At 36.2% G+C, this 19,658-nt stretch overlaps 1 non-coding gene across 1 annotated transcript; it reads left to right on the top strand.

Annotated features, from left to right (window-relative positions):
* The first annotated feature begins 924 nt into the window (after positions 1-924).
* LOC126832530 (uncharacterized) lies at positions 925-6,326 on the top strand. The gene is made up of 2 exons (XR_007684744.1): positions 925-1,569; positions 5,006-6,326. It is a non-coding gene; the product is annotated as an uncharacterized LOC126832530 (transcript).
* Positions 6,327-19,658: the final 13,332 nt, after the last annotated feature.

The following is a 19,658-nucleotide window of genomic DNA, read 5'->3' as shown; positions in this document are numbered from 1 at the left end:
CGACACTGGTCATTATCTACAGGTTCCGTTCTTAATTCATTGGCCCTTTATTGTTAAATATAAATAATTATTGCAGAACGAGAGGTAGAGTTTTGTCACGTCTATGTCATTTTTTATATATAAATCTCTTATAGATAGACTATAGAAATATGACAGTAAGTTAAACGTAATTGTGGAAATACAACAACATACACATTTTACTATTTGAAAATTAAGTCGTAGAACCATCATTGTTACATGTTTAAACAGCTAAATGTATTTATGTACCATAAGCTAAACTGAGTTAAGACTTAATATTATGTCGTAAATTGTGCTCCATACAATAATTGACTGCAACCCAGACACGCGCTTGGCCTGACCCATATTTGTATTAATAGATTGCCATTCAAACAAAACTACGGCGTAGTATTAAAATATTTAGGTCAAGATAGGATGCGTAGTAACGTCAAGGGCGGACAGAACATAGTGCAATATTTGCGTTTACAGCCAAATTGATCCACAGCAATATGTCTTACTCAGCAGCTTCCGTGTATATAAAATAATGGCCGTTATCTAGGCGTCATGTCAGTCCCACAGGTCTTATTCCCTTGATTCTTGACAATTTTAAATAAGGGCTATTGGAGTGCAGAGAGAGGAGCGAATGGGGTTTCGAGGGCCCTTCCCCCAGAATTTCTGATAAATTACATCCCCATAGATAAGAGTTTGAACATTCTCCTGTCGATTTAGATACAAACTGGAACTGATTATTTCGTTGACCAGAACTGGCTAAAGACAAAGGAAATTCGGATTAGCGTTCACCTCCTCTCACAAACTGGACTTTGAAGATGGGCTTACGCCATGCAATATGACGGGCCATTTTGCCTGGACAGCTTCTTCGAGATACCGGAGTTGTGATCTAGAAAGTTCCTAGGGATATTCCGGTCAGACTTCCACTTATAATCATTGGTGCAGGACGGGGGCCCTGGCAAATGCCTAGTCGTTTGGGTGGGACGAAAAACTGAGGCCCCGTATCCACGTAAAATGAAAACTTAACAGTTGGAATTGGCCTAACCTAACCCTTTACCTAGCCCCAATGCTTACACTAACCTACAATCTCGTCAACAATCACGTGCCCTAACCTAATTTACATCTCAGCGACCTTGACAAAAATTGAGCTAGCCTTAACAAATAGGTTTAGCCATTTAATTGCCCGGTCACGGGGGTTTTACTCAATTCATGAATAATATCGTGCAGATTGTTTAAACGTTATAAAACCCTTGATTCTATGAACTAACCTTTATTCATTTTTCTGAAACAGATAATAATGTTATAGATATTGATTTATCGATTTGGGTTTTACCGTCACTTTAGTACTGCGTAGCTAAGATACCGAGTTTGTACCAGCAAGCCGGTGTCAATGTACGATCCAATCAGAAAACTGCGTCTGTCCGATGGCCTAATTTTTTCTCTCGACGATATATAAGAGGTCGATTCACGGGCACGTTTACTACAGTCTAATCTAGCTAGCTAGTATAACAATATATTGCTTCAGTTAATATTCGACAAAGATGGAGTCTTTAAAAAAAACTGGTAAGTTATTTATTTTCTTTTTTAACAGAAAAGCAAAAATATCTGGATGAAAATATCAACATAACAAACATTAGAGTGTTGCACACCTCTGTTATTTGCATGATTGTTGGGTTTCTTAATCTTATGAATGCTAGCCTGGAGGTCGGGTGTTCGATCCCTGCATTGGCCGAGGAAGTTCATCCAGATTTTCTGGCGTGGTTTCCCCTTGTCAGTGATGCAGGACGGAGGGCCTGACAAGGACAGCTGTCTAGTCGTTCGGATGGGACGAAAAACCGAGGTCCCGTGTACACATTGGCGTGCACGTAAAAGATCCCTTGGCAGTTGGAATTCGATATAAGAGTAGGCCGTAGTGCCGCTGCCCGGGCAAAATTTCTCTCATAGTGCACTGTATGGCGTATGCCCGTCTTCATTAGCCCAGTTTAGGAGCAGAACAGTAGGACGTTAAACCCCATTTCATTTCATTTCATTTTCCCACTGATGGGTTTGGCCAATGGCCTACTAGTACGTAAATCCGGCCCAGCATTTATGCACATTGATTAGATTAACAATTTCCTAACGAATTTTAACAATTACAGTTTATTCATGAGAATTCTGTTATTGTCAATTGAATTTTGAGGCACTGATTGTTGAAATTATATCTGAGTTCCAATTAAATTTTCAATAATTAATATTTCCATTGACTCGCAGTAACGTCCGAAATGGATTGCAAACTCCGATGCGAACACGGTATTTTGTTCCAAGGTTATCATTTCCAAGTCCTGGGCTATTCCCATTCAAATCATGTGAAAACAGTCATGCATTGGTAAGTTGTTTTGATTGATAGTATTTTTATTGCACAATCTTTAAAGATGCATTATGTATAAGAGCTAAATTGGCCAATTGCAGGTCGTTATTTTGGTTTCAAATGTTATATATAATGACAAGCCTGTTACCACCTCTCTAGACTATCAAATGGCAGAGATTTAAACAGATTAAAAGACGGTCGATATTTAATGATTTAATTTAAAAATGGTGATAATAAACAATCTACATGTATGCCGAACCTTCCACCTCAAAATAAATTAATTTGAAAGAAATTATAGCAAGAATGGCAATTCTTTTATCTAAATATTACATAATTACGGTGGCTGATTTATGACACGCAAAAAAAAATAATATCTTGCGCGCTCGAGGTACTAAGTCAAGCGCTTGAGATACTAAAACGAGCGCTTGAGATACTAAAACGAGCGCTTGAGATACTAAGTCGAGCACTCGAGATGCTATGTTGAGCGCTCGAGATAATACAATCGAACATGTCTCAACTGCTGTTTTAATTATCTCGAGTGCTTGACTTAGTATCTCGAGCGTTCAAGATATTGGGTTTTTTTGCATGTCCTAAATCAGCCTGCATACAAACCTAATAAAAACCTAAATGAACATTTGACTTTTCTGCACTGATTGGGCTAATGTAGATGGGTATACATCTTGCAGTGTGTGACCAGGGGAATTTTGCCTGATCAGCAGCCCTGCAACTTTAAAGACAAATGGTCTATTTTTAATATTGGATCATTATTATTTATAAATTGTGCACTGTGCCTACTGGAATTGTCAAATGTGGTATTTGTGGAATGATTGACCATTCCAGCTCTAGTGGGTACTGTTTTCTTCCAATAGACTTGAATTTAGACATGAGAAGTTTATTTACAATAATTTTTATACGCCCGTCGGTCCGGCGTCCACAATTGCTTGTAGACGCTCTAGAGGCCAAACTTAATATCCGATTGACTTTAAATTTATACACAGTGTTTAAGGTCATGAGACGAAGAAGCCTTTTGATTTTCAGCGATTTCCGATATGGCCCTTGATCACTTCAAAAAATCTTGTGGACGCTCTAGAGGCCAAAGTTAATATCCGATTGACTTTAAACTTATACACAGTGTTTAAGGTCATGAGACGAAGAAGCCTATTGATTTTCAGCGATTTCTGATAATTACTACCAGAGTTATGGCCCTTGATCACTTCAAAAAATCTTGTGGACGCTCTAGAGGCCAAAGTTAATATCCGATTGACTTGAAACTTATACACAGTGTTTAAGGTCATGAGACGAAGAAGCCTATTGATTTTCAGCGATTTCCAATAATAATTACTGCCAGAGTTATGGCCCTTGATCACTTCAAAAAATATTGTGGATGCTCTAGAGGCCAAAGTTAATATCTGATTGACTTTAAATTTATACACAGTGTTTAAGGTCATGAGACGAAGAAGCCTATTGATTTTCAGCGATTTCCGATAATTACTGCCAGAGTTATGGCCCTTGATCACTTAAAAAAATCTTGTGGACGCTATAGAGGCCAAACTTAATATCCGATTGACTTTAAATTTATACACAGTGTTTAAGGTCATGAGACGAAGAAGCCTATTGATTTTCAGCGATTTCCGATAATTACTGCCAGAGTTATTGCCCTTGATCACTTCAAAAAATCTTGTGGACTCTCTAGAGGCCAAAGTTATTATATCCTATTGACTTCAGATTGATACACAGAGTTTAAGATCTTGAGACGAAGAAGCCTATTGATTATCAGCGATTTCCGATAATTACTGCCAGAGTTATGGCCCTTGATCACTTCAAAAAATCTTGTGAACGCTCTAGAGGCCAAACTTAATATCCGATTGACTTTATATTTATACACAGTGTTTAAGGTCATGAGACGAAGAAGTCTATTGATTTCCAGCGATTTCCGATAATTACTGCCAGAGTTATGGCCCTTGATCACTTCAAAAAATCTTGTGGACTCTCTAGAGGCCAAAGTTATTATATCCTATTGACTTCAGATTGATACACAGAGTTTAAGATCTTGAGACGAACAAGTATATTGATTTTCAATGAATTTTTATGACTTGGAACAGCTAAATACATGATACAGTATTAAAAGTTTTGTATACAAAACGTTAGCATGGGGCAGAACTTTATAAAAACCAAACAAATTCTAATGGTTTTCTGAGTTGTTGCTCTTAATCAGATTTTAGTGTATTATGAATGTTTCATTACCGAAAAAAGTAAAAATATGCGACAACTCTTGTTGACTGCCCGGACGATTTAGCTGCTGTGGGCGTATGTTTCGTTGCCTGGCAACCTATCTTTGATAATTATGGGATAGTTATTGCCCTTGATCACTTGCATGTATAAAAATCTTGTGGATTCTTTAAATGCTAAATTTATCATTCCTTTGCTATGGTTATCATACAATTGATTTGAAATTTATACACAGTATTCTGATCATGACATGAAAAAGCCTATTAATTTTCTTTAAAATTTGTCAAGCAGCTCAAGTTGTCATCTGATGACAAATTCTGTTATGTTTGTCTTTGACTAGAATTGATCGCACAGATTTCTCTAAATGTGTCATAAATTAAGTGTTTTAAACTCTTGACTAATTATTTTCCTTCTCTTTTACAGCGAACCAGGCTGGTGAGAAGGTGGAAGAACTAGTAGAAACTGTCAAAGATAAAACTGGTTTGGGGAAATCAGATTCTGAAGTTGCAAAAGACAAAGCTTCAGAAACCGTTGAATCGGCAAAAGATGCAGCTTCTGCTGCAGGTCAAGTAGTCAAAAACAAAACTGAAGATGCCAAGGACAAACTGTAGAACCACAATCAGACAATATGTGTACAAAGAAGCATCATGTTTTTGTGACAATTGTTTATAGAAGGGGGGGGTGTGTGTGGACAAATATCTTCACTTTACAAACTGTCTTTATGGTAACAGAAAGATCACCTAATAATTTGTAAAATTATAAAATCTGAAAATAATTTCCACAAGCAGGTCTGTACATCTATCAGGACTGATTTATTAATTTAAATGGTCTTACACAGAGTACGGGCAACTTCATTTAATTTGAATGTATATTTTGAATCTAACACTAACAGTCTAATTGATAAGAAATGATGCTCTAAAATACCAAACATGCTGACTTTGCAAGATCTACAACTGTATTTGTTCACATACTCTGTCATATAACTGTAGACATAGTGTTGAGTGTTTTTACTTTTGTGCATAAAAAGTTAAAGAAGTTTTTTTTTTCAATTCTACCTCTGTTCTTATACTAAAAATATTGCAAAAGTCACTGAAGAGGATCGACTTGCAGAAACGATTTCAATGACATTAAAATCCAAATAGAATTGTTTCACATTTAACACAAAATGAAGAAAATAAGTATTTCTTCTTGTTGCATTGATATACAAATCTATATTCGATGTAATTATCATTAGATACTTTTCAAGGATCAATGCAAAATCAGATGTTTTTCCTAAACTCGAAAATAATTTCTTTAACAATCTCTGTAATTTTGATTTGTAATTTAGATGGTATTGCTAGATAGTCTAAATATTTACTCGATTTGCAGAAGTATTTCTTCATGATGCATTGATACATGAATCTACATTAGATCGTATTATCATTATAAATTGTTTAGATGTTGTTATAGATCATTATTTTGATTTGTGATTCATACACCTAGATATTATTTATTATGGGTCTAAATATTTACCTCATTCTATCAGTACCGGTATGTACACTATGCTCAAAATGTTTGAAACTTTAGAATTATTTGTTTTATTAGTATCTTGGATGTATGAGATAGCTGTTGTATTATAAGAACTATGTATAAGTTAACTGCATATATTATAAGAACTATATACATGTATGAGTTAACTTTAGTATTATATGAATTGTGGATGAGTTCACTAAGGTATTATAAATAAATATATAGTATTAAAATGTCTTGTGACTATTTTTTTATAAAGTTTTATCTGGAACAACTGGTCTGTTCTCCTCATTCTTATAAATGTGACCATGGGTTTTCGAATGGTTTAATTTTTATTTTAGTCGGCCAGACCAACTCTTCTCCATATTAAGTTTCCCTGAACCACTGGACTACAAAGAAACTGTAAGCATGGTGACACAATTTAAAGAAGTATTAATTATTTCTGGAGTTTTGATTCTTGTTCACTTTGTATAATCTAGTGTATGCTCTAGCGACAAAAGTTATTGTCTGATCTGCTTGAAATTTATTAATGTAAAATAAAATTCTAGAGTTATTGCCCGTGATCACCTTGTGCAACATTGAACAAATTCTAATGATTTCTGATGATTGGTTAAAGTGCTGTTACCCTATCAATTTTTAGTATCTTGTAAATGCTTCTATTACCGACAATAGAAAAATATGTGAAAACCTTTTATGGACTGCATGGACAACCAGGATGCTGTGGACGAATATTTCCTTGCCTGGCAACTATTTTATTGACTTAAAGATTCAATGCCACAACCATTAAGGGTTGCTTATGTTTCATTGTCTGGCATCCTATCTTTATCCTATGGTGAACTCCCCCTTATTGTTATGAAATGAAAGTGGGTTTAATATCCTACTTTTCTGCACGGAACAGGCTAATGAAGAATAGCATAAACACAATGCAGAGTGCCATCATGAGGAAAATTTGCCCGTAAACCGGTGCTACGACCTTCCTACTGTTCTTTGGGAGGTTGGATGGCTGAATGGTTAGCACGTGCGTGCTGTATCATAAAGTCTGCCATTAAGTCAACTGGCGTTGTTTCGATTCCCCGGTTGTACGTGACAAGGAGTAGGGTCGCCTGTCCAACCTCGTGGGTTTTCTCTGGGTCCTCCGGTTTCCTCCCACTGCTAAAGACCCCTATTTCGCGAATTGTTGAAATAAAATTAAACCATACGTTTGTCCTTAAATGACCTAGTTTGTGTCGAGTGGACGTTAACACCCTCTCTCTCTCTCTCTCTCTCTCTCTCTCTGTGTCTTACTGTTATTTCAAATTCCAAAACGTTACTTTTTTTTTATTTTCCTTGCTTTTGAGAATTGATGATGCTGTGGGGACGGGAGCGAGGAAACCCATGAGTGTCAGCCATTATCACATATGTGATATAACTGGTTAAACAGTTCCAAATATAATTGTCCCCCGCCTTTCGAAGAAAGCAGGGGACTATTAAAATGGGTTCGTCCGTCTGTCTGTCCGTCTGTCTGTCCGTCCGTCCGTCCGTCTGTCTGTCCGTCACACTTTTTGGGACACAATAACTCTCTTCCTAATTGAGCTAGAATGTTCAAACTTGGTGTATGTGTTTATTAGGTCAATGCCTTGATGGAGTTCGAAGATGAGCATTTTCCGCTTAGGGTAAGCAGAGATAAGCAATTTGATTGGTTGATGCTTTGGGACACGATAACTCTCTTCCTAATTGGGCTAGAATGTTCAAACTTGGTGTATGTGTTGATTAGGTCAATGCCTTGATGGAGTTCGAAGATGAGCATTTTCCGCTTAGGGTAAGCAGAGATAAGCAATTTGATTGGTTGATGCTTTGGGACACGATAACTTTTAATTGAGCTAGAATGTTCAAACTTGGTGTATGTGTTTATTAGGTCAATGCCTTGATGGAGTTCGAAGATGAGCATTTTCCGCTTAGGGTAAGCAGAGATAAGCAATTTGATTGGTTGATACTTTGGGGCACGATAACTCTCTTCCTAATTGAGCTAGAATGTTCAAACTTGGTGTATGTGTTGATTAGGTCAATGCCTTGATGGAGTTCGAAGATGAGCATTTTCCGCTTAGGGTAAGCAGAGATAAGCAATTTGATTGGTTGATGCTTTGGGACACGATAACTTTAGTTCTAATTAAGTGAGATTGATGAAACTTGGTGTATAGATTTATTATATGAATACCTTAACTAAGTTCGATAATGAACATTTTTTGCTGAGGGTAAGCAGAGTGATAAGCAATTTGATTGGTAGAAACTTTGGAACACAATAACTCTCCTTCTAATTGAGGTAGAATGTTCAAACTTGGCATAGGTGTCTATTAGGTGAATGTTTAAACTTGATGTATATGTAGATGTTCATTAGGTGAATGTCTTGACTGAGTTCAATAATTAACATTTCGAGCTGAAGCTAAGCAGAGCTAATCGATTTCATTTGTCGATGGTTTGGGACAAGATAATCTTGATTCTATCTGATAGAGAGTGATGAAACTAAGTGAAAAAAATAAATGTGCGATTAATTAATATGTGTCATCTATTTATTTTGCAATTTCGGCGGGGGACATCAGCCTCACTGTTGGCTTGTCTTTTTATAACATGTAATACATTTGAAGCCAAAAGAAAGACCTGCAATAGGCAGATTTCTGTCCAACATAATCCTTCTTTAGTTTAAAGATACTTTCCCAGAAAAGTATTTATCGGGTGTTTACATGTATTTCCAAACAGGCCTGGAAATAACGGTTTTAGATGTACCTGACAAAATGTTAGGCACAAACGAAATAGTATCTGACATTTTTGTCCCCCGCCTTTCGAAGAAAGCAGGGGACTATTAAAATGGGTTCGTCCGTCTGTCTGTCCGTCTGTCTGTCTGTCTGTCCGTCCGTCCGTCTGTCCGTCTGTCTGTCCGTCTGTCTGTCCGTCACACTTTTTGGGACACAATAACTCTCTTCCTAATTGAGCTAGAATGTTCAAACTTGGTGTATGTGTTTATTAGGTCAATGCCTTGATGGAGTTCGAAGATGAGCATTTTCCGCTTAGGGTAAGCAGAGATAAGCAATTTGATTGGTTGATGCTTTGGGACACGATAACTCTCTTCCTAATTGGGCTAGAATGTTCAAACTTGGTGTATGTGTTGATTAGGTCAATGCCTTGATGGAGTTCGAAGATGAGCATTTTCCGCTTAGGGTAAGCAGAGATAAGCAATTTGATTGGTTGATGCTTTGGGACACGATAACTTTTAATTGAGCTAGAATGTTCAAACTTGGTGTATGTGTTTATTAGGTCAATGCCTTGATGGAGTTCGAAGATGAGCATTTTCCGCTTAGGGTAAGCAGAGATAAGCAATTTGATTGGTTGATACTTTGGGGCACGATAACTCTCTTCCTAATTGAGCTAGAATGTTCAAACTTGGTGTATGTGTTGATTAGGTCAATGCCTTGATGGAGTTCGAAGATGAGCATTTTCCGCTTAGGGCAAGCAGAGATAAGCAATTTGATTGGTTGATGCTTTGGGACACGATAACTTTAGTTCTAATTAAGTGAGATTGATGAAACTTGGTGTATAGATTTATTATATGAATACCTTAACTAAGTTCGATAATGAACATTTTTTGCTGAGGGTAAGCAGAGTGATAAGCAATTTGATTGGTAGAAACTTTGGAACACAATAACTCTCCTTCTAATTGAGGTAGAATGTTCAAACTTGGCATAGGTGTCTATTAGGTGAATGTTTAAACTTGATGTATATGTAGATGTTCATTAGGTGAATGTCTTGACTGAGTTCAATAATTAACATTTCGAGCTGAAGCTAAGCAGAGCTAATCGATTTCATTTGTCGATGGTTTGGGACAAGATAATCTTGATTCTATCTGATAGAGAGTGATGAAACTTAGTGAAAAAAATAAATGTGCGATTAATTAATATGTGTCATCTATTTATTTTGCAATTTCGGCGGGGGACATCAGCCTCACTGTTGGCTTGTTTTAACACAATGATCATTCGATTGATGCGTTATGAAAATTTCAAGAAAGGGACGCGACGAACGCAAAAGAAAAACACGAACGCGTTATCCTTTTACGTGTATATAACTGACTGAAGTGACGAGTGATAACAAATACACATGTGAATTTCTGCTCACGTTTTTGGCCTGTGAACACTGTAGAGGTCACAATTTTTATCCGATTTGGTTTAAACTTGAAATGTATGTTTATAACCCACAGATCTCGGTTCCTGTCAATAGTCGCGCATATTGGACCATAACTTTCTGAATTATGGCCCCTGATTGTACGAAAAATCACGTTTTTAGCTTGTGGACCCTATAGAGGTCACAATTTTTATCCGATTTAAATAAACGTTTTAGTATATCACCGATACATCCTAAGGGTGGCTGAGTTTGAATTTCGTAAAAATCGGACCGAAACTGAAACGGACAAAATGATCGCCCCCTCGTTCGCAAACAGTGTCAAAATATTGTGTAACCCTCTGGATTTTCGTCTGATTTTGATGAAACTTGAAATGCATGTTTATAACCCAAATATCTTGGTTCCTTTCCATTTTCGTACATATCGAATTGTAACTTCCTGAATTATGGCCGCTGATTGTATGAAAAATTGCGTTTTAGCTTGTGGTCCCTCTAGAGGTCACAATTATTATCAGATTTAAAAAAAAACCGTTTAAATATATCACCGCTACACCATGATTTTGTCTGAATTTGAATTTCATTAAAATTGGACCAAAACTGCCGGAAAAAATGGCCGCCCCTCGTAAACACCTGGTATATAAAGGTTGCGGACCCTCTAGAGGCCAGAATTTTGATCCGATTTTGATGAAACTTGAAATACATGTTTATAACCCAAAGATCTTGGTTGCTTTCAATATTTGGGCATATTGAATCGTAACTTCCTGAATTATGGCCTCTGATTGTACGAAAAATCACGTTTCTACGAAAAATCACGTTTGTACGAAAAATCACGTTTTTAGCTTTTGGTCCCTCTAGAGGTCACAATTATTATCCGATTTAAAAAAGAAAAAACGTTCGAATATATCAACGTTACACCATAATGTAAATAGAGTTCGAATTTCGTGAAAATCGGGCCAAAACTGCCGGACAAAATGGCCGCCCCTCGTACGCAAATAGTGTAAACATCTGGTAAATCAAGGTTGTGGACCCTCTCGAGGTCACAATTTTGATCCGATTTCGATGAAACTCGAAACTCGAAATACATGTTTATAACCCAAAATATTAGTTCCTGTCGATATTCGCGCATATCGGATCGTAACTTCCTGAATTATGGCCCTTGATTGAATAAAAAAAATCACGTTTTTAGCTTGTGGTCCTTGTAGAGGTCACAATTTGTATCTTGATTTAAATAAAAAAAACGTGTTAATATATCACCATTACACACAGATCTTGGTTCGTTTTGATTATCGCGTATACCCGAACTTAACTTCCTGGATTATGGCCCCTGATTGTTCGAGAAATCGCATTTTTAACTTGCGGATTCTCTAGAGGTCACAATTTTTTTCCGATTTTAAAAACCGTTTAAATACATCACCATTTTTTTCATAATGAAGGTTGAATTTGAATTTCGGGAAAATCGTAAAGAAACTGCCCGACAAATTGTGTAGAAGTGTGTAATACGAAGGTTGTGGACCCTCTAGAGGTCACAATTTTTATCCGAGTTTGATGAAACTTAAAACATATCTTTATATCCCAAATATCTGTCCCTGTTGATATTTGCACATTTCAGGCCCTAACTTTCTGGATTATTGCCCCTGTTGTACAAAAAATCACGTTTGTTTTTAGCTTGTTCTCTGTTGATCTTGGCAGTCTGAACGGGTTGGCTTAAAAACTCCATCTCCAGATCGCTTTGGACATGCGCAGTATATTAAGTATAAAAATATGGTGGCTACTCTAGATGCTAATGTTATCATTCGATTGCTAGGGTTGTCATAAAATTGATTAAACATTTTGAAGTATTTCCCATCATGAGACGAAAAAGGCCAAATGATTTTCAACGACTTTCAGTTTCTGATTAGCTACATGTTTTGTTTTATTTCAGTGATAAGAAGAACTAAAGTTATTAAATTCTAATTATCAGTATTTCATTTTATTACCGTTTGGGGGTGTTACCTTACATGAACATTTTATGCTAGGTTCCCACTATGATGATTCGTGCTACGATTGAAATCGTGGTTTTAATAGTGGAGTAATTGTTGTGATCCTATCAGGTCTTATGGTATAATGTGGTCAGTCGTAACAATCGTGTTGATCGTATCGAAACGTATCCGAACATCTGCACATACTAGACCGTAGACTCAACAGGATAATCCTGTCGCAACGCATCGTACGACAGTGGAAACCTGGCATTAGCGTTTTGTAAATCCTCCATTACTTACAAGAATTAAAAAAGGAAACGACCTTAATGAACGGTTTGGCTGCTATAGACATATTTCATTGCCTGGCAACCTATCATTTGAAACAATTTACAAGACAAATTTTGTTATGTTTGTCTTTGACTAGTTTTATCATTGGTAGTACAGATAGCGCCAAATCTGTTCTCAATTAAGTGTCTTAAAATCTAACTAATTCATTTCCTTCTCTTTTACAGCCAACCAGGCTGGTGAGAAGGTGGAAGAATTGGTAGAAACCGTCAAAGATAAAACTGGTTTTGGGAAATCTGATTCTGAAGTTGCAAAAGACAAAGCTGGAGAAACCGTTGAATCGGCAAAGGAAACAGCTTCTGCTACCGGTGAAGCTATGAAAAACAAAGCTTCAGAGGTGAAAGATAATCTTAATGAAAAGGCTGATGTTGCATACAATGCCGCCACAGATATGTCGGGGGATATCCAAAAACGAGCAGGAGAAGCCAAGGACAAACTTTAGAAACCACAATCAGGCAATCTGTGTACAAGGAAAGCTAGGCATTATGTTTAGTGAAGGGGAGTGTGGGCAACTATCTTATGTTTACAACTGTTTTTATGATACTGAAAATATTGCAAAAGAGAATATCAGATAATATGTAAATTTTACCTATTTGAAAAATTCTACCTCAAAGAATATTTTATTAATTTTGACATTATTACACAGGGATGGATGACTGCATTTATTTTAAAGGAATAAAGTGAAAGAACCTCAACATTCTGAATATTTTAAGCCTAATAGTAACTCAGGTCAAATTTATAAGAAATTATTTTCTCTAAGACCCCACCCCTCCAAACAAGCATACTGACTTTGTTGCACATATAAAACTGCATTTGTCCACATACTATTTCATATAACTGTGTGTTTTTACTTCTGTACATCAAAATGTGACTTTTTCACAATTCTGCCACTGTTCTTATACTACAAATAGTGCAAAATTCAAATGAAGAGGACCCATTTTCAGAAACGATATCCGTGACATTGAAATCCAAAAGAATTGTTTCACATTTAACACAAGATGCAGCAAATAAGTATTTTTTCTTAATGTATTGATATTCTAATCTATATTCGATGTATTTATCATTAGAAACTGTGTCCTGTTGGATATTATTTATTATGGGTCTAAATGTTTACCTCGTAACTATACACTATGCTCAAAATATGTGAAACTTTAGAATTATTTGTTTTTTTGGTATTTTGATTACATAAGAACTATGTATGAGTTAACTGTTTATTATAAGAACTATGTATGAGTTAGCTATGGTAAGAACTATGTATGAGTTAAAAAAGATATTAGAGCTATTTAACTAAGATATTATAACTACATATAAGTTAACGATGGTATTATAAGAATTGTGTATGAATTCACTAAGGTATTTTAAATAAATATATAATATTAGAATGTCTCGTGACTATTTTATTAAAGCTTTAAAGATTTCCACAAAAAAAATTCCGATCGCTGGTCTACTCTCTCATTTCTTATGAATGCGACTTTGGATTTTCAAACAATTGATATTTATTCTAATCAACCCCGTCACAACCTGTCGGCATTAAGTGTCCTAGCCACAGGACTACAAATAACAGAAGGCCTACATGTGATTTCTGATAACTTTCAGATATATTGAATTTGATCAATTTGTAGAACCAAAGTGTATGCTCTAGCTACAAAAGTCATAGTTCGGTCTGCATGAAATTTATATACATTGTTTATATCAGTGGAACAATGAAGCCTATTGCATTTCAAAAATTTTACATTAGTGTTAATTAGTTCTAGAGTTATTTCCATTGTTTTCTTCGTAAAATTCTGTTGTGTGCTCTAGCGACAAAAGTCAACTCAGACATTTGTGTACAATGTTAAAATTAGTTATTGCCCTTGATCACTGTGTAAAGTATTGTAAACAGTTATTTTATCTGCTTGAAATTTATATGCATTTGAGCGTGTGTCCAAAGGATGTGGGGACTCCATTTGCATGCTCACTCCGAATCTTCACCTGCCCAAATTGCTGAAAATGCCCCTGGCATTGTTCAGATTAGTGAAACAAGACCGCCTGTCCAGTTTCCAAAATTTTGATAATTACTTTTAAAGTTACATTCCTTTTTAGAATCTTCTTGTGAATGAAAGTCTTTATCTGTTTTACTTTAAATTTATGTTGTTATCGGGATGAATAATGTTTACAACTTTTTCTGATAATTACTTCTGAGTCATTGATTTTGTCGTAATTTCTTGTCAGTGCTCACTCCATCTCTATTTTAAAGTATAAATATTTTATTTTTTTATTCAATATTTATAATGCTAAATGTTACAGCCTTTATTGTCTGGCAACCTATCTTTATGATGTGAATTCGTCCCCATTTCCTTAAAAAAATGAATTGCCAATTTTGAATGTTCTTTTACATTTTGACATGCCTAATTAGCGTGAAAAACTCTCCCCAAGTCTTTCTGTGGATCACGATTCAACCTGTCATATTCAGGGAAAGGTTGATGGGTCAATTTGAGGACGGTCGTCGGTTCACCAGCCCACAGGTTAGAGTTGTTGAGATTCAACCTCCTCTTGACATTATCACCCTTGCTCTTGATAAAACGTCTAAAACCTTCGGTAGTTCATGTTAACACTTTTGATACACTTATTTGAAGTGTTTTGGTCATCGGAAGATTAGCAAGTCCCCTTTCATCACTCTCATGATCAGATTACAAAAAAAACAACCCCATAAAACCATTTGATTTAACGGATTACAGATAATGCTATGTTCTCCAATTTTGAATGATTTAAAATCTAATGAATTCAAAGCACCAGATGGATTCACAGATTAATGTATATCCAGATTTGAAATCCGTATGAAACAAATATAATGGATTCTAAATCTGAAACCCAGAAAAGGCTTAGCTACAATTACATCTCAAATCGAGATATCAATTTATCTGGAATTCCATACGATAAAGGGGGAACGCATTGTATTGCAATTATTACTTCATGGGTTGTTGTCCTTAATGGGTATAGTTATTGTCTTTTATAAACCTAATAACGGTAAATCTCTTTGATCTTTGGGATATATTCTATGCCCGGAATTATACTTGCGGTCTGAATATATACAGAGAAATTTGGGGTTATTCTTTTGAAAGTTTTTCTTTAAACCTGCATCAGTTTATTCTTCCAAGGTAGGTTTTTTCCATAAGAAAAAAATGATATAAGGTTTTTCTTACTGGAATTCTGAGCTATTCTCATTTTACGTACATGTAAACATAGACGGTTTTTAAGCAAGATAAAGTCCTCGACTTCGGTTATGCTGGGGAAGAAAGACTTCGGAAATGTTTTGATCCACCCGAAAAAAAGTTGCCAACCATAGCTCTAGAATACCTACTGTAGATTGCCCCCCGCCCCCCGTCTGCATAAAGGGGGGGATCGAAGTGGGGTGACTCTCAAGCGAGAGCCGTGAAAAGCAACTAACGGTCTAGTTACTTTCGGAACGTTCTTATACGAACGAATTACTCTGGCTATTCATATCCGTTTCTAGTAAGCTGTAATATGAAAATACTGCTCTATCACACCACCACCTCTGTTCCAAGTCTATTTTAGAGTTCTGATCTTCTATTTTTGTTCGTCAAAAGGAATCATCCCTTAACACGGTATTTTCATATGGCAGCTTGATAGGGATGAACAGGGTTTATTTCCTTTATGTTCTTCATAGATAAATAAATTATTGGATAGTGTCACGTGCATGGCTATTATTTGTGAATGTTTGCTATGGACAGTGTGATCATTTGAGAATTTGTCTTTGATTTGAGAAATGAAATAAAATGGGGTTTAACGTCCTAGTGATCTGCTCCGACTGGTCTAATGAAGACGGTCGTACGCTATACAGTGTGCTATGAGTGAAATTTAGCCCGGAAAGCGGCGCTACGGCTTACTCTTAATTACAACTATCAAGAGTCCTTTTACGTGCACGCCCATGTGTACACAGGACCTCGGTTTTCGTCTCATTTGAACGACTATACGTTGGCCCTTGCCAGGCTCCCCCCCCCCCGCCCGTCCCACATTACTGGCAAGGGGGAACCACTCAGGAAAATGTCTATGAAATTTCTCGGCCAATACAGGGATTGAACACGGAACCTCCAGGTTAGCGAGCCAACGTCCTACTCACTGAACCACCCATTGATTTGAGACGAAATATACAGATAAGTGGGTATAACTTTTATTAGTAAAAATTTGAGGCAGTAAACACTGAATAAAAGATGCCTAGAAACCTATTTTGAAGAAGGTAAAGATTGCAGGTCGTATATTGTCGTCGCCCCGTCCGTCCGTCGGTCCGGCGTCCACAATTGCTTGTGGACGCTCTAGAGGCCAAAGTTAATATCCGATTGACTTTAAATTTATACACAGTGTTTATGGTCATGAGATGAAGAAGCCTATTGATTTTCAGCGATTTCCGATAATTACTGCCAGAGTAATAGCCCTTGATCACTTCAAAAAATCTTGTGGACGCTCTAGAGGCCAAAGTTAATATCCGATTGACTTTAAATTTATACACAGTGTTTAAGTTCATGAGATGAAGAAGCCTATTGATTTTCAGCGATTTCCGATAATTACTGCCAGAGTAATAGCCCTTGATCACTTCAAAAAATCTTGTGGACGCTCTAGAGGCCAAAGTTAATATCCGATTGGCTTTAAATTTATACACAGTGTTTAAGGTCATGAGACAAAGAAGCCAATTTATACACAGTGTTTGAGGTCACGAGGCGAAGAATCCTATTGATTTTCAAAGATTTATGGCCCTTGATCACTTTGAAAAATCTTGTGGACGCTCTAGAGGCCAAAGTTAATATCCGATACACAGAGTTTAAGATCTTGAGACGAACAAGTATATTGATTTTCAATGAATTTTTATGACTTGGAACAGCTAAATCCATGATACAGTATTAAAAGTTTTGTATAAGCAGAACTTTATAAAAACCAAACAAATTCTAATGGTTTTCTGTATTAGATTTTAGTGTATTATAAATGTTTCATTACTGAAAAAAGTAAAAATATGCGACAACTCTTGTTGACTGCCCGGTCGATTTAGCTGCTGTGGGCGTATGTTTCGTTGCCTGGCTACCTATCTTTCTTTCAGATGACGAAAGTCCGATCCGTTTGGAAATAAAATTAACAAGGTCGTTAAAGACTAAACAATTGATTCGATTCTTTTTTTTCAGAAGAAGAAAAACCAAAATCGGTTGGAGAGAAAGTTGACGAAGTCGTTGAAGTAGTAAAGAATAAAGCCGGTCAAGTACAGGAAAGTGTCAGTGGGGCTCTAAAACCGGCGGAGGAGTCAGATACCGACATCGCTAAGCAAAAGGTTGGAGAAACCCAAGAAAAGTTTGGCGAGGCTTTTGGATCCCTAAAGGAATCGGCTGTTTCCAGTGCGCAAGTTGTCTATAATAAAGCGGTAGAAGCGAAAGATTATCTTAATGAGAAAGCCCGCAATGCTTATGACTCCGCTACAGAAGCCCAAAATTCATTTCAGGAAAAGGCTGGAGTTATCCATGATGCCTCCCAAAACATGGCTAGTGACATAGAAAAAAGAGCCGCAGAAGCTAAAGAGAAAATGACTGATAATTAAGCTTAATTAAAGGACTCTTTGATTAGAATGAATTGATTTATTTTTGCGAAATGGACATGTGTCTTTACCTTTAAATTTTAGGTCCCTACTATAGAACGAGTAATGTTGAGATACATTACCGATTCTGTGTTCAATAATCAACATTTCAAGCCAAACAGAGAAATGAAATTCCGGATTTAATCGGACAGCGCTAATATCAGATTGACTGAATTGAATATTTTATTTAGACCTAAGCATATTTGTCTGCTTTAAAATGACTAACGCCACTCTATAGCATTTAAAAATTAAACTACTGGCGTTTCAAGAGGGCAGACAACTATCATATTGCAGACGTGCATTGATTTATATCTGAATTTGATAGATTTATATCTTGTATCAGTAAAAGTCAGCCTGGTTCATACGTGACATACCGTTACAGACATTCTATGTATAAACTTTACTTATTTAGCATGTTGTTGACGGCATTCGTTGACAATGAGAATGTTAATTTCCCAGTGACAGACATTCTATGTATAAAATTCACTCATATAGCATGTTGTTGACGGTGAATGTTGACAATAAGAATGTTAATTCTGAAAATTGTCTAAACTAGAAGATAACAATAAATTCAAAGTGCTTTGAATGAATGGAAATATGTTTACAACGCTTGTCTATATTTCACTATATGCCTTCGCCCAAAAACGATAAAATATCGATCGACGTGATCTTTTCTTGTGTATACTTTTGAAGGTATTTGAAATTATGCTATGAAGCGAAACATTGCTAAACAAAATTAATCCTCCACCCCCCCCCCACCCCCAGCCTTTCTCGAATGTGAGTCCATTTGCCACTTCCGCCAATATACCCTGTCCCACTCCTACCGCTAGTAAAGATGTGGTTACGATTATTTATATGCATTGTTTATTATTTTGTGTTTGTTTTATAGTCAAACCGAGCTAGTAGATCTACATAGCTATTTTATTTGGTTATTCATGTAGATAGTAATGTCTATACTGGTTTGTCATTTCCATTTGATAAAGTATATCACATTCCAGATAAACATGTACAGATTAACATTTATGACCGCATTTGTACAACAATAACATGTACCGAGACTATATATAATGGCTTTGACATTTGTGAGTGAAACATAATAGTTTATGAATTAGCGGCCATACAAGTTACTGGATAAATATTTCGGTTCATTAATGTTTCCCCCCACAAACCACAGACTTATTTTCTGAATTTCAATAGGATTCCCCATAATGCCCTAAAGGAAAATCCCACTAAATTCTATCTATAGCTTGAAAGTAAAACAAAAAATTATCCGAAAGATAATTCCGCGAACCGCTTACGAATTCGATCCCAGAAATTAATATTCCCCAAAGAAAACTCAACTAGAAGTTCAATTTTGTATCTACGATTAAGAAATTGTATAGGGTTCTTCCTTATAGTATATACCATAACAAACAATCCAACTAATAACTAAATATTTCATCGTCCTGCGTTTACAAGATGTCGCCAAGCCTAACGTAAATGGAAACATAACTCCGTGATTTGT

The sequence above is a fragment of the Patella vulgata genome, chromosome 1 (genome assembly GCF_932274485.2).
Source record: "Patella vulgata chromosome 1, xgPatVulg1.2, whole genome shotgun sequence".
Lineage (NCBI taxonomy): Eukaryota > Metazoa > Mollusca > Gastropoda > Patellidae > Patella > Patella vulgata.
The sequence above is the reverse complement of the archived record's forward strand: the minus strand, read 5'-3'. Positions and strand labels throughout refer to the sequence as shown.